General features: G+C 41.6%; 1 protein-coding gene across 34 annotated transcripts in view; it reads right to left on the bottom strand.

Annotated features, from left to right (window-relative positions):
* MAP2 (microtubule associated protein 2) overlaps positions 1-14,727 on the bottom strand; it is a 229,008-nt gene that overhangs the window by 176,190 nt on the left and 38,091 nt on the right. For all 34 annotated transcript variants that reach the window (XM_063342104.1, XM_063342119.1, XM_063342112.1 and 31 more), the window contains exon 2: positions 6,659-6,717. The gene's annotated coding sequence lies outside the window, so the exon portion shown is untranslated. The remainder of the gene's footprint in view (positions 1-6,658; positions 6,718-14,727) is intronic.

Here is a 14,727-nt window from a genome sequence, read left to right as displayed (position 1 = left end):
CTCAGCTCAAAACAACCACCATTGCAGCATCAAAGTGTGAGATAACAGCATTTATATTCAGGGGAGGTTTAGATTGGATATTAGGAAACATTTTTTCACTGAAAGGGTTATTAAACATTGGAATAGGCTGCCCAGGGAGGTGGTGGATTCACCATCCCTGCAGGTGTTTAAAAAAACAGGTAGATGTGGTACTTAGGGACACGGTTTAGAAGTGGTTTTTGTCAGGGTAGGTTAATGGTTGGACTTGATGATCTTAAAGGTCCCTTCCAACCTCAGCAATTCTGTGATTCTATATCAATGTCTAGCAAAGCACTGTGTTGTACATTTGGATTATAAACCTATCTGATGGAGAAAAACATCAATACATAAAGACCCCCCTGTTTAACAGTGGTTAAATAAGGGCAACAGTGACATGGACCTCTAAACAAGTACTGGTCAGGATCAAAATGTTTTGAGGTCCCATTTATGTCCAACTCCCTCAACTTCTAGGCAAACATTCTCCATACTGAATCAGACTGCATTCCCTAGAAGCGTAAAGCTGACTTGATTTCATGGGGATTTGAGACACAAATGCTAAACTAGGAATTACAAACCCAATGACTTCACAAAGTTATTTCAGCTACACACAAATATCCAGAGGAGAGGTAACAGAAGACACATGATTTGTGTATCCTAAAAAGTGTTGTGTGTTTCGTTCATACAGTAAAATAACCAGATAATTATAATAGTAAAAAGGCAAACCAGTTCCAAGCAAAAACAGTGGGGTTTCGTATGAAAGTTTTAAAGTGAAATAACTCCTGCCTTTATACATTGCTGTCTTGGTTTGAGTGACACAGAACTAATTTATCTTCTAAAGCTTGGGAAAACTGCACTTTTAGAAGACTCTGGTGTCTGAATTCGTGAAAATATTTACTTTATAACCAGCTATGGTATGTGGGTTTCAAGGTCTCAGTGTTTTTGAGCTCCCCAGGAGCGGGGATGGGGAGGAGCGAGTCCTGGGCACTTGACCCAGGCTGGCCAACAGGATTATTTCATACCATGAACATTACATTCAATATAAATTAGAAAACTTGCTGCAGAGTTCTCTCTCCCTTAACGGCTGCCATCCTGAGAAGTCCTCGCCCCGGTGCCAGACTTCCCTTCCTCCCGAAGCCACAGCGCCTGCAGTGTCCCACATCGTCTGTTCACGGCTGGGAGTGCGCAGCTTCCTGCTGATGGAATGGGATGAGTATAATCCTTGTACATTTTATATTGCTATTGGGATCAATAGTGGTTCTTTAGTTATTAATGCTCATTATCTAGTCTTATTCTATTATATCTGTTTATATTTCAACTCTTGGGTTTCCTTGGGTTTTTCTCCCTGATTCGCTCTCCTGGCTGGGGAGGGGTCATCGGGTGATAGAATAATTGTCTAAACAACAATAAGTTGTTGTGGGTTTCTCAAACTATAACAACTGCTCAGACAAGTGAATTGCATCCCAAACAAATGAACTGAATTTTACAATCCACTTTCAAAGTCTGAAAATCAAGAATTCAGTGAATGGCTCCCATTAATCCCTTATGCTTCCAAGGTGAGAAGCAACACTAAAAGAGGTATTGTAATGCCTTTAGATAATGAGGCATGTTTATGCTTGTAGCAGTTAAAAGCCACAAGAAAAACAACCGATTCTTCCTATGACTGTAATCTCTTTTCTCTCAGGATGTCATCCCTTTTTCTCTGACAGACCTGGCCACATGGAAAATGTGACATTCCCTTTAGGGGTCTCACTGCAGCTCTGCCTATCAGATCGAATAGCTTTAACCCTGGATCCATTGTTATTGGCACCAGTGTAAAAAAAAAACAAAAAACAACTGGAAGTGACTTTATGGGAGAAAGGAAAAACTCTTGACATATCACTTGTTGAGCGGCAATGGTTCCAGAAACACATAAGGAATGGAGATAAAAATCTATGAACAGAACATGAGTCGGGTTTGTAAGTAACAGAAAAGCTTCTGAGTGCTACACACTGAAATGCTTTCTCCCCACTAATAACAAAAGATACTTAAGTTAAAAAGGTGTTGCAGCCACTATGATCAAAGGCTGTAAGTGAAGCAAGCCTTGTAGAAAGAGAAAACATCTAAGCAGCTGGGGGGGGGGGGGGGGGGGCGGAACAAAAGAAAAAAAACAACAACAACAAAACCCAAAAAAACAGCCACACACAAAAAAACAAGAAAAGCTTTCAGGAATAGAAACTGTTATCCAGGTCTTCACTGCTCACCTGCAAACTTGCCTGTTTGTCCTGCTAGCTCAGATAATCTCATAAAATACGTTTTCTCTCTCCAAAGAGACTTGTCTTTCTTAATTTAAACTTTTAAGTTTAGAATTAAAGGGTGTAACGACTCCTCTTTAGTACTGTCTCAGAAGACATCCCTGCTGTCTTACAAAGAAAGGGCCTGGCTCCTACTCCCATTGAAGTCAAGAGCAAAACTCCCACTCACTCCTTTGGAGAAGGATCTAATCAAAATTGTTATCCGACTGCCTCCCAACCTCCTGGTATGGCATGCAGGAGGTAACAAGGGTTATGTTTTTACCCCACTGAATAACTAAAACAAGAATTTATAAAAAAAAAAAAAAAGTATTGTAAGTGCCTCCTGGCTGGTTTAGCAATTCATTCCACATAAATGAACTGCATTAGAGAGTGTTTGAAGATTGAGCATTAAGCAGAAGCAGACGCTTGCAGTTCTACAATATGTTGTTTCCTTTTAAAAAAAAGTTGTGTACCACCTGTTCCTTCCATTTGCTGTTTCTTCCTGAAGACATTGCTGGCAATGGAATTATTCATTAAAAAGCAACCCACAAACACTTAGTTGGTTAACTAACCAGCACTCCGGAGCTGCTGGCGTCAATAAGAACAACTTCCTCAGATACTCCCTCAATAAATATTTTTCTGGCCCTGCCTCTGGTTTTCACATCTGGTGTTTGGTAGAAAATTAACTCAAGCATTTGCTGCCGCTCAGAAAACTGCTGCTTTTTTAACTCTGTATCTTTATCCATTATATGTAATCTCAGACAATGAAAAACAAAGTGGCCCTTAAAAAGGGCACCTATTTTTGTATATTCATAATCTCAGGCTTTGAATTATTTGAGTGAGTGGGATTTGGACATGTAGTCCATATGCCCAGATGCACCTAAAAGAGAACAAAACCAACAAGCCAGTTCTGCTGCTGTACAATACTGACGGACTTGTGCTGACTTCAGTAGAGCCATGACAATGAGAAATCTGGTCCATCAGACTCATTACTGCAAGCACAGCTGGTTCAGGGTGCCTGCACTACTGAAGAAAAGTAGGGAACCCCTTCACACTTTCTGTTCCCAGCTGCAGAGTAGGAGAGACTGGCAATGATGAGTACATGTGAGCAGCTCCAGAAAACAATTTGAGGTGAATAATCTCATACTGGGAACCAGAGAACCAGAACACCCTGGTGCAATGACACTTGGATTTCTCCAAGAGATCAGGTGCCTTATTACAATCATTTATTTGCTGTGCTACAGCAGACCACTTTTACAAAATAAACACCCTGAAAGAACAGCAATTTTAAAGACAGAAGCACAAAAGACTCCATGCTATAAATGATGATCACAGTTCTCATACCACTCTCATGAATATAGAGGCAGACACTCCGCTAGATCTCTCTGATTACAGGGCTAAGAACAACAGCTCACTCAGTTTCTTCATACCTCACATTTGACAGAGAGCAGAAGTGTTCAAAAAAAAAAAAAAAAAAGCGCCTTTTCTAGATTCAGTGGAGAGAGAAAGGTTCTCTAGAAAATGGCCCAACCACACGTGACCTCCACAGCCCTCCTGAGGTGCCCATCCACAGCCCATACTCTCTGCAGGAGGAGAGCAGGGCAAGCACACTTCTTGCAAGCAGAAGCCACACCGAAGGGCCTCACGTTAAGCCAGGCAATGCAGGTCTTAGGCTTTTGATAAAATTCTCTACATTTTTTGTTCATAAAACCTGGAAATTCACCATGAATTAGTACAGATCTGGGAACTATTTCCTACATACACTCATGTTTTTCCTGTGAAATAGTCTGACAAAATTTAAAAACATGGGCTTGTTGCCTTTTTTTTTTTCAGATTCTCAGTAAAACACAAATGTTGCAGTTATATTTAATGTTTCGTTTTGAGGATTTAGGTTTTATTGCCCTGCAAGTGTGAAAAAATAGGTAATATTTAGGTTTAATATGTGCCTGAGCTTGCAGAGACAGGCCTGAGACAAATGGACTTGCTTTCATTCCTTTGTGCAAGATACACAACTGCTGTGTGATCAGCAAGGAGGAGAGGAAAGGCGCTTTGGGGCAATCCAGAAAGTGATGCAACACAGTCAGGCCAAGAAACACGTGCAGATTTTTTTCTGTGCCATTACATGCGTTGTGTACGAGGTTAAGAGAGGGTTACAAGGAAGGCTATCAAGACAAAAGGGACAGCTGAACATTTAGTGTGCTATGAAAAAGTAACATGATCTCAACACGTCTTAGATCCACGCAGGAGAAGAGGGAAAGAGAATAGTATCAGACAGAAAAACTAACGAAATTCAATGTTTAAAGAGTTTATTCAGCCTTGGTCTGGGGCTGCTCCTGCAGCCTGCACTCCCTGTTTATCAGCTTACTAAAATGAGATTTAGGCAACCAATTATTTAATTACAAGAAATTTTTTTTGCTCTCCATTTATGCAAGAACACCTTTTCTTCACATGATAAATTGTGAGCAGCTCAAACACAGCTGAGAGTACCCATATTCTGGGTACAGGGAGAATTAGATTACTACTCAATTCTAAGAGCAGACAGGAGTTTACCTGTCCTTTTCAGCCGACAGCTCACCAGCCTGCACTGCACTGCCTTTCCTTCTTACGCGCGTGGCTGCTTGTGATGAGCTTTTGGTAAGAGCGGACAGCACATTCAACACCCGCCATCAAAACTTTTGAAGCTCAGACTTGCACCAGTGAATTTAAATGCAGAACAAACTCTCCTCAACTTCACTGTTGCGCTTTGCAAAGAGCACCCACCAAACAGCTTCATCTACACTTTAAGCTCAGATTCTCAAATCACTCTCTTGCACTAGAGTTATTTGCCTTGGCCTCATTACAGCTTTGAAAGACGCAGCTCTTCCTGACCATTTAACTTTTTGCCTAATGAATCATGTTCAGTGACACACAGAGGCTGACAAGGAGCAGCTAAAAGAAGCACCTTGCACTCACTGAAGTCAAAGCTAGACCTTTTCTCGCTGGTCAAGGATTGACACCATGAGCAGGACCCTGGCAGTTTTATTTCAAGTATGTTGACAACCAGAGGCTTGCTGATAAATTTTCACACCTCACCTGTTTCTCTCACTGCCTTCCACAAACACATGAAACAAGGTTTACAAAATTATGGCAATTCTTTTTAGCATCTTGAAAATACAACCAGCATGTCTGCATTGCAGCCCATCACAGTTATAATGCAGTATTTCAGAGCTGGCGACAAACACTGCACTCTGAAATACCCAGCAGAGACACTGCCACTCATTCTCCTGCTGCGGACACGTACTCTAGAAAGACTCATGCCTTCAGACATAGGAAAAAAGAACTGCGACCTCCAAGAGAGAAACAAGGGGCTGCAGTAAGAGCAGCAATGTTGTGGCCAGAAGAAACTACCCCCAGCACACAGACGCAGGGAACGCATGTCCCAGTTTTTACTCCATTCTCCGCCCTAGAAAGAAGGACATGAACAAGGTCCAGGAAAGAAAAAAACCAAAACCAAGCCTATGACTTAGGCATGGCTGTGCAGTGTCACCAGATAAACCTGGTGCTTGAAAACTTCCAGTAGCTGAGACCAGCACTTTTCTTGGCTGAAGAGGAATGACCAAATAATTGTTCTTGCAACAGCCACTGGATAAAGAGAAAAATTATATTTACCATCTCTCTTTGTGTTGTTTTTCACTTGAGCCATTCAAATAACCAAAAGCTGTCTGCACCCATTACGCAAACCCTCCTCTGAACAGATAATGCCAGGGTGCAGTGGCAAATCCAGGGTTCAGCATTTCTTTGCATCTGTCCTGCATTGCAAATTTGCATATTCTGTAAATAACCTCAATGAAACATTTCAACAAAGCAGAGCAATGAACCCTCAAACCAAGTGAGCATGTGGTGACTGACAGACAAGTAATCAGCACATGTTGCAGAGAACATTCTTGGCAACCATGAACCCTAAATTTGAAGTGTGAGAAGAGAAAAATGCCATGTTATAGACTCAGCTTGCAGTGCAGTACTCGGCAGCACCGGCTTTCGGATAGCTCAACTCCTGCTGCCAATAGGACGCTTCCCATGGAGAACACCTACACAAAAAAGTTGGCAAAAATCCCAATGTGTTTTTATTTTCACCGAAGTTTCCATCTCTGTGCCATAAACACCTTCACTGTACAGCCCAGGAAACGTACATATTCTCTTTGTTTAAAACACCATCAAAATACATAACACATGTACACGCAGACATAGGAGGAGTCCTGTCAAACTAACTGGTTTTGTTTGAACAAGCCAAAGGCATTCATTATGCAATCCATCCTAGCAAAGTAGAGATGTGCAGCATTTCCAGTGCTCTGGAATGACTGACAGTAGACCAACAAAAACAGAAAACCCACCTTTTTGTGTCGTTGTCACGCTGTCAGTCACAAAATATTGTAGTCCAGGTTTCCACAATCTGAAACAAAGCAAAAGCTCTCAATTAGTGGCAGCTATTAAAGGGGAAAGGCTCTAATTTTATTAAATGAATTAAAGACTTATGAATTGCATCATGGGATTAACAAAATACCTTCCTTCTCTGCTTTTGGTAACAAGCGCAAAGTTACACCAAACTCTCCTTTCCAGTGACTAGAACCTTTCTTCCCATCATAGCTTACATGCCTTCAAATGCATCAGACCATGTCCCACCAAAGAGCTTGAACCTTCAGAATGCCTGTTCTCTTATAAAGTGGATATCCACAGAAAAGCAGATTCCACTGAAACACAGGCTACATGGAAGGTTTCTTTAAGGATCAGAGTTTCACAGAAACAACTAAACCCCTTCTTCCTTTACAGAAAGGAGAACATCTGCAGGCCGAAGACGTTTCTAGATTCACCAGGGACGATTCACCAAAAATTACAAGAGATGGTAACAGCAACAACCAAAAGTAACCGGAGTCAGCAAACAAAGAACACAGATAATATGACTTAATTTACCAAAAGCTTCCTTGTTTCCAGGAACCCCACAGTTATACCGCACAGTAAAAAAAGATGTGCTTACAGGTTGCAGACCAGACTGATAGGAGCTATGAACTGAGTATCATGTACCACAGAAAAGCTGCAATGGGTAGTGCTGCTGAGCAGTCACAGAGGAGGACTCTCTCCAGTGCTGCACCTGTTCACTGTATGACCTTGGGCATATCCTTAACTGCTTTGTGCTCTAGTTACTGCTGTATCTTACGATGAGTGCAATATTGTCATAACAGCATAAATGAGGATTAATTACTGTTTTGCAAATCCTGGGAAAGGCTGGGCAGGGGAGAAGCACCTACAAAGCGCAAATTGTTGGTATTTACGAATTGCATTGAATTGCCCAAGAAGGAGGGAGAACAGACAAGAGAGAACTTCCCTTCCCAGCTTCAAGCCAACAGCCAGCAGACAGACCATTTTCCAGTACTATCACCCTTAACCAGCATGCACCCTACCTGTGGATTTAACTTCTGTCAGTATGCAGGTAACAAAAATCACAGCTGAACAAAGCTATATGAGATATTCACTGCTTGACAGGGGAGGGGTGGGGAGAAGATAAATGCTAGCAGGAATAAAAGCAGTTTGTACTTTTAGTCAAGTTTGCTATGCCTCGCTGTACTCGTGAGCACACGGATTGTCACTGAAAGCAATGGAAGTCTTGTCTCCAACTTTATCAAACTTAGAAATGAAGCATTTCATTTCACTTCACAGAAAGGTAGTGAAGGGCAGATTCAGTGTCTTGCCAAAGTTAACGTGAGGCCGTGGCTGAATCATGAGCAGAAAGCAACACCCCATCCCTACCTTCTGCTTTTAAGCACAGGGCAACTTTCTGAAAGCAAGAAATTATTAAGTCTGTATTGCACGCTGCTGTTGTAATGAGGGATAAAGATGGAGGTGTAACCAGGAGAAAAGCAAAAGAAAACTCAAGCTTAACTATTTCTTCTTTCCTACCAATAGCAAAAAACAAAAAGTCAGTTCTTACAACATGCTGGCCAGGCGTGGTCCCTGCTATCTTTGGTTAATTCCAGATGTCTGAGAAGGAAATCAGCTCTAAGCCGGTTAGACTTGCTAAATGAGATTTGTCTAAGGCCCCACCCCCAGGTGCAGTGTCATGCACCAAAGATTTGGCATCCTTTGGGAAGGTGCTACTTGTCCAGACACTAAATAATGGTCAGCAAAACACAACCATCTAACAACTCATACATAATATTCTCCTCTTGAGCAAAACCCCATTCAGCACCTCCTAATCTCTGAGGAGCTCCCAGTCCATATGCAAAGCATATCCAAAGCAAGAGATGAGTAGGGTCGGTCCCAGCAGGATCCCTTTTATAAGGTTTCTGATGAGCATATGATGGACAAGCACACCACCCTGGCACCTCCAGCACCTTTAAGGCCTGGTCCACAGTGTTTACTCCTTGAGAGGCTTTAGGTTCATCCTAATATCTTGGGTCATGACAAAAGAGAAACAGACTTGTTGCTAGCAGGATAATATGGCTGTGAAACACCAATAAGACACCTATTGAATTTTCTGCTACAGTTACACTCAGTTAACTCTGCTTCAAGAACCTCAAGATTTTCAGAATCACAGTACTGACTCATGCAGCCTGTGGTGAACACCCAGGACAAATTTAGAAGAAGGCTACTAATAAATAAAGTATCATGCCAATTGCTTGACTCAGAGAAAATGCAATTAGCACTTCTACATGTTGGCACTTTGTCTTCTGAATACTTGTTGGCTAATAAAATCAGGAGTTGTTTTTAAAGAACATGCCTATAATTGAAATAATTTATCTATCCCTTTCCTGTAACTACAGTGGCATTTGCTAATGCTGACAACTTTTATGTGAAGTTGGTGTTGCTGTAAGGAGTCACACTGACAGATCTGGTTAGCAAAGTCTTTCCCTGACAGTTTTCCAGTAATATGCAATAGGAAAATAAAGTTGTCCAGTATTTCCCATCTTCCAGCCTTTGCCAGCCCCGAGAGAGGGGCACATGCCATGAAGACAGCTGTGCTTATCCAAAATACCCATTGGCACAGCTGGACACATCAAGATCTTCTAACACCCGGGGTAGGTTTCATTTCAGAAGATGGAGTTGGTTTGGCTAAAAGGGAGAAACTGTTTGAAAATCTGAGGGCAGGAGACAGGTTGGGTAATGGTGATGATGAAATTACAACACCAACTATTCCAACAGACGTAAGGAACACGTGCAGCAGATTAAGGGTAGTGAATCTCAAAAAAACCCCAAAAAACCAACCACCAGACTTCAAGCAACTCTGCACAGGTCAGCAGGGCTTCATGGAAGGCCAAAAGAGTGCAGGACAGCTGTAAGTGCTGGAGATGGAATAAAGATACAAAGCTAAACGATTATGTGGCAAAAGAAAGCCCGAACATCGAGTCACTACAGTGCTGACCAAACCAGACAGATATATTTAAAGAATAGAAAGAGACTCACGTCTCTTCAGGTAAGTCAGCTGAAAAAGATTAAATTAAACTGCAAATTTTTTTATTATGTAAAAAAACCAAACAAACCATCAAACAAAAAAAAAAAAACAAACGACCAACAAAAAAATAACCAACCCCAAAACAAAAGAACCACACACTAATGGATGAAACTACTGACACTGCGAACTCACGGGAGATGAGGGAAGTCCTCCAATGCTGCCTGAGGCAAGCACAGAACCACTGTAAGAAGGAAAGAGGATGACGACCACACACTAGAGATCTGACAGCCTAACTCAGATTCCTGAAACAAATCATTAATCAATTATAAATACCCAAAAGATGGTTAGATGATCAAAATCAGCAAATCTGCCTCTGTAGAGAGCCAACCAAGACAAACTGGTCTAATCTAGTTTTCCATATTAACTGGAAAAAGGGCAGCGCAGAAATGCTACACCCTTCAGGGGCTGAATGAGTTCTCAGAAGGGTCAGGCTGAGGCTCACTTCTTTGCAATATTTTGTGCGACTAGCCAGAAGAAAGCACCGAGCTGAGAGAGTTTACAAGTATTTCATCAGGCCCAAAATCATCCAAAATTGATGCCGTGAAACTCAATGATGCAAAGTGCTGTAGTAGCGCTGCTGCAGAGGCAGCAAAAAGAAGTGTTTCAGCACACAGCTTCATCCACCAGCATCTCAGCTGAAGGCCAAGGGGCTGCACCCAGGTACAGGACTCTGCCTGGGAGGAGCTGGAGCGCAAACCCACATTCCTGTCTGCTGCGCTGACTCTTAGGTGGAGGCAAGTCACACCTCACAGAAAAGCCAAGTGAACAACTGGATATTCAGCTTCCACAGTCACATTTTCCAGAGCTCTTCTGTCAGAGCAATCAACCCAGTACTGCTAACTGTTGTCTGCAACCCAGACATGCCTTAACACAGGAGATAATCCTCTAAAGTATAAAGCTAGCAGTTGTTCATGTTCAACATGTCTGAAAGACTTGCAAAGGAGATTTAGACTAATCTAACTAAATGAGGAACTTACTGAAGCTGTACACCACCTTCACTGGACAGCCAAAACGAACCAGGTAAACAGGACAGGGGTATCTCTAGGAACCTGCCTCCACAACCAAGGTCTACATCGTATCTCTTGCAGTTTCTTCCAGCCTTGTGCGTTTACCTTTCTTTGATCTGCCCAGTGCAGATAACGGACAGTCCACGGTTTTTGGTTGTCTGCCTGCCTGCATGTGATAAAGCTGAACAGCAGGAGCTGTGGATGCACTCTGAAGGCCTCGTCCCTGAAAATACACTAGGCTAAGTCACATTTTGAACGGAGGCTCGCATTTGAAGCCTACTGCTGCAGGCTGCTCACAGCAGTCTGTGTGAAGGAAGAACAAATGAATCTTCTGTTTCTTTAAAAAGCCAGAAATTTCAAAGCCCACTTCATCTCTAATTGGAGTAAGGCTGTTCCTCATCCGCTATGGTACCTTTGATAGCCTCTCTTACCACGTCCCATGATATGAATAGCTTAATGAGTTCTAAAAACCCCAGAATATTTTAGATTGTTTACACATGACAAATGATCTATGGCTCAGAGCTGAAGAGGGAGTAATGTAATAGATCTGTGGGGCATCTTTCCTGCTGTGCAAAAAAGGAGCAGATACATATTCAATATCATTAATGGATGCTGAGAGCCTAGTTTCCCAGGAGCTATTCGGAGTGCATACCCTTTCAACTTTACCCCTCCAGTTTCAGGGATGGGAATTCACACCACAAGTACATTGTGCACTGTCAGTACTTCTGCAGCAACAGAACCTCGAAGCTTCTGTTTGGTTCTTTGACTGATCCTGTTATCCTTACGCCATTTTTTTATGCTTAAACACATTTTCAAAGGTGCAACTCAATACACTGCAAGGGTAACAACAACGTAACAAAACATCTAACAAAAAATATATTTACTTTCAAGAGCAATCAGTTTTGCTCTAACACTGCTCCTATTCAAGTATATTCTTTATCCTCTCATGGCATGGTTAGTATGAACCTGCAAATTCTGAATTGCTTCCTATTCTCATTCATAGGCAATGTGTTCCTCATAGCAATTCCAGTTTCCAGGGATTTTATCCAGGATCTATAGAGTTGCAAGTAAAATTAAACCACATCCTTTGATTACACACTTAGCCGATTTTCAATTTATTAACATCAACACTATAAGAGATAACACTGATTCACAGTAGATAAGGATCCATCTTGGACGCATGTCTCTGGGAACAACGTGAGTTGTTGCTTTCTCTGCAGTGATGAAAAGATGCTTGAGAAGTATCTTTGCTTTCTTTTACTGCCAGAGAATCTACACATTCCCATTCTCTCCCTAAAACAAACGCTTGAGTGTTTGTCCTGTTACTCTCAAAACATCTGGTCCTGAGCCCACAAAGTCAATTGGAGCTTCACCACTGACCACCGCTTGCCAACCACATTACTACAGTCAGCCCTGACAATTACAGCTTTTCAAGAGGCAGCATTAAATGAACAGTCTCCCTCTGTCGTACAGGCTCCTACTGTTTTAATGTCCGAAGACCTCCCAGTTTACAATCTTCACCTTCCCGATTCTTCTACAATATGGCAAAGGATTAGTTATCCCAGTACAAAGGGTAACAGAAGGGTAACCGAGGCACAGAGAGCTTAAGTTATTTATTGCAAGTTCCCAAGAAAATCTTTGAAAACACACACAGACCTCAATTCGGATGACATCTGTCACACAACCTTAGCTGAAGCTAAGGGCACTCGTTAAACAGGCTCACAGCAGCTACACATAAGCAGCCCTAGTTAACTGTTAATAGTTGAGAAAAACCCCTTAATAATTACCATAGGCAGCTTCCTTTCAACAACCAGCAAATCAAAGAATGTAATACAAAGCTTCAAAAATACAGAGAAGAAAAAAAACCCATCAGCCAAAAGACACTCATTTCTAAAAATCAAGTTCAATTTAAGGTATTCATATCAGAAATCAATGAGAGTTCTTGTGGAGTTTCTAAGTGTTACACGCATGAAGGATTACTTTGAGGAAGGATATTTCTTAATTAGATAAAGGATCGATTCAATTTGTGGTAACCTTAAAGATCTGAAACACTCAAATGGGCTGATTTGATAAATATGAATCTTCAATAATTTAAAGAGACTGCCATTCTAGATAAGAAAAAAAAATTAAGAAGTTAAAGAATTAACTTTTCTGAGCAGTTTAAACTCCAGCTGCCTCATGCACAGGTTTTAATTAAAAGATCACAGTGTCTTTCCACATGACCTGCTCCTCACTCTTACAGAAGTTAAAGCTAACTCCAGGGATGAAGAAACGGAGGTATCTGTAGGGCAGCTCTCTCTGACACCACAACTCAGAGACACGTAATAAAGCAAGGACTGGGGATGGAGAAAGGATGGTCTCAGAGTCAAAGCGGAACATCCTAGACAACTGTTTCTGTCCCAGCCTCTGCCCAGGCTCTGGTGTCCCACCTGCACCTCCGTGCCCAAGCTGCTCACACAGGGGCAGAGCAGAGCGCTGACGGCTCCGCAGTGAACCTGAGCAGCTTCCACTGCACACCTACAAGTAGGGTTACTTGGACTTGACAAGTTTGTTCTGCCTCTACAGTGCAAGTGTGCCTCCATTTCACTGCAGGGTTCTGAAATATAAATTCCTAAACATGTGACACAGCAAGATCATATACGAATGACGGATACGGAAAAGTCAGTATTTTCAGAACAGTCTTACACTTTGCAGAAAACAAAAAAGAATGAAGACATGTACTGAAAATACAGGAGAAAACAAAAAACACTGAGTGGCTGTTCCTAAATGGAGCCACATCTATACCATACACTTAATGAGGCAGGAGTTCTGTGGAAACAAGTAATAATGTGATCCCATAATTAAAGACCGCTTTATAATACATATGCAGAAGGCTGCCACAGAGATTGCACAAACACCCTTTATTCCAGTATTTCCTGAAATGAGCCATTTGACTCGGCAATGTTAAAAGGTTCCTTTAACAGCTTTCTGGGTCTGCGATACATCATCTAGATGTAACTGAGGTCAAGTGCATTACGAATCTGAGTAACATTTTGTGCTGCAACATGACAAAAGAGACACTGTCTGAGCTGCAAGGCTGACTGGCACTCAATCTATTTCTACAGCCATACTAGAAACATATGTGGAAGTGTATAGAACTTGGAATTCATGAAAAAAACCCCAACTTTTTAAAGAAGGGTTTTTTTATTCTGAATAAATTATATAAATACCAAGTCTTTTGTGGCCTCCTCATCCCTGTATGAATGACAGTGGCATCACAGAAACAGCACATTAACAACACTACCCAGTCTAAAGGCCAATTGGGGAAGACAAGGACACATAGCAGGGCTTTCTGGGTGCTTCACCCAGAGACCTCAGTCCCAAGTAACAATAGCAAACTGATTCAAATCTGGCTTAGACATCCCATTTTTTACAGATTTATTAACTTCTAATTAGTAGGTACAAGCATCGTTCTAGTTTTAAATAATCCTTCCTTGGGAAGTGACATTATCTCTATTGTATTTGTATTTCAGCCAAGGAATAATGCTTTTCTTCCTTTATTAAAAGGGCTGACAGTAACATAATTAATGAGCAGCTTTGAATGTGATCTTCTTTTAAAGCCCTCTATTCAGGATCAGAATGCTGTTTGTAATTATAGGTGCTGAGCAAAGAGCTTGTCTTGGTACATTTCAAAATGCTACATATATAATTAATCTCCATCTTTTTTTCAAAGTAAAGATTTTTCTAAAGTTCACGGGGCTTTCAGAGTGGAGGGGTTTGATTTAATAGGGGCTGGTCACTCAAAGCAGACACTCAGAAAACTGCTTCAACAGCCCTAAGCTGACCACCGTGGCAACTATTCTCTTGAGCAAAGAAAGGAAACTGGGCTGTGACACAGCAAGCTGTGATTCTTGAAAGTAGTCCTTAATCACGTGAGCGGCCCTACTAAACTCAGCGGGTCCTAGCACAT

Source organism: Chroicocephalus ridibundus, chromosome 7, assembly GCF_963924245.1.
Source record: "Chroicocephalus ridibundus chromosome 7, bChrRid1.1, whole genome shotgun sequence".
Classification (NCBI taxonomy): domain Eukaryota; kingdom Metazoa; phylum Chordata; class Aves; order Charadriiformes; family Laridae; genus Chroicocephalus; species Chroicocephalus ridibundus.
This window is presented reverse-complemented; position numbering and strand designations above follow the sequence as displayed.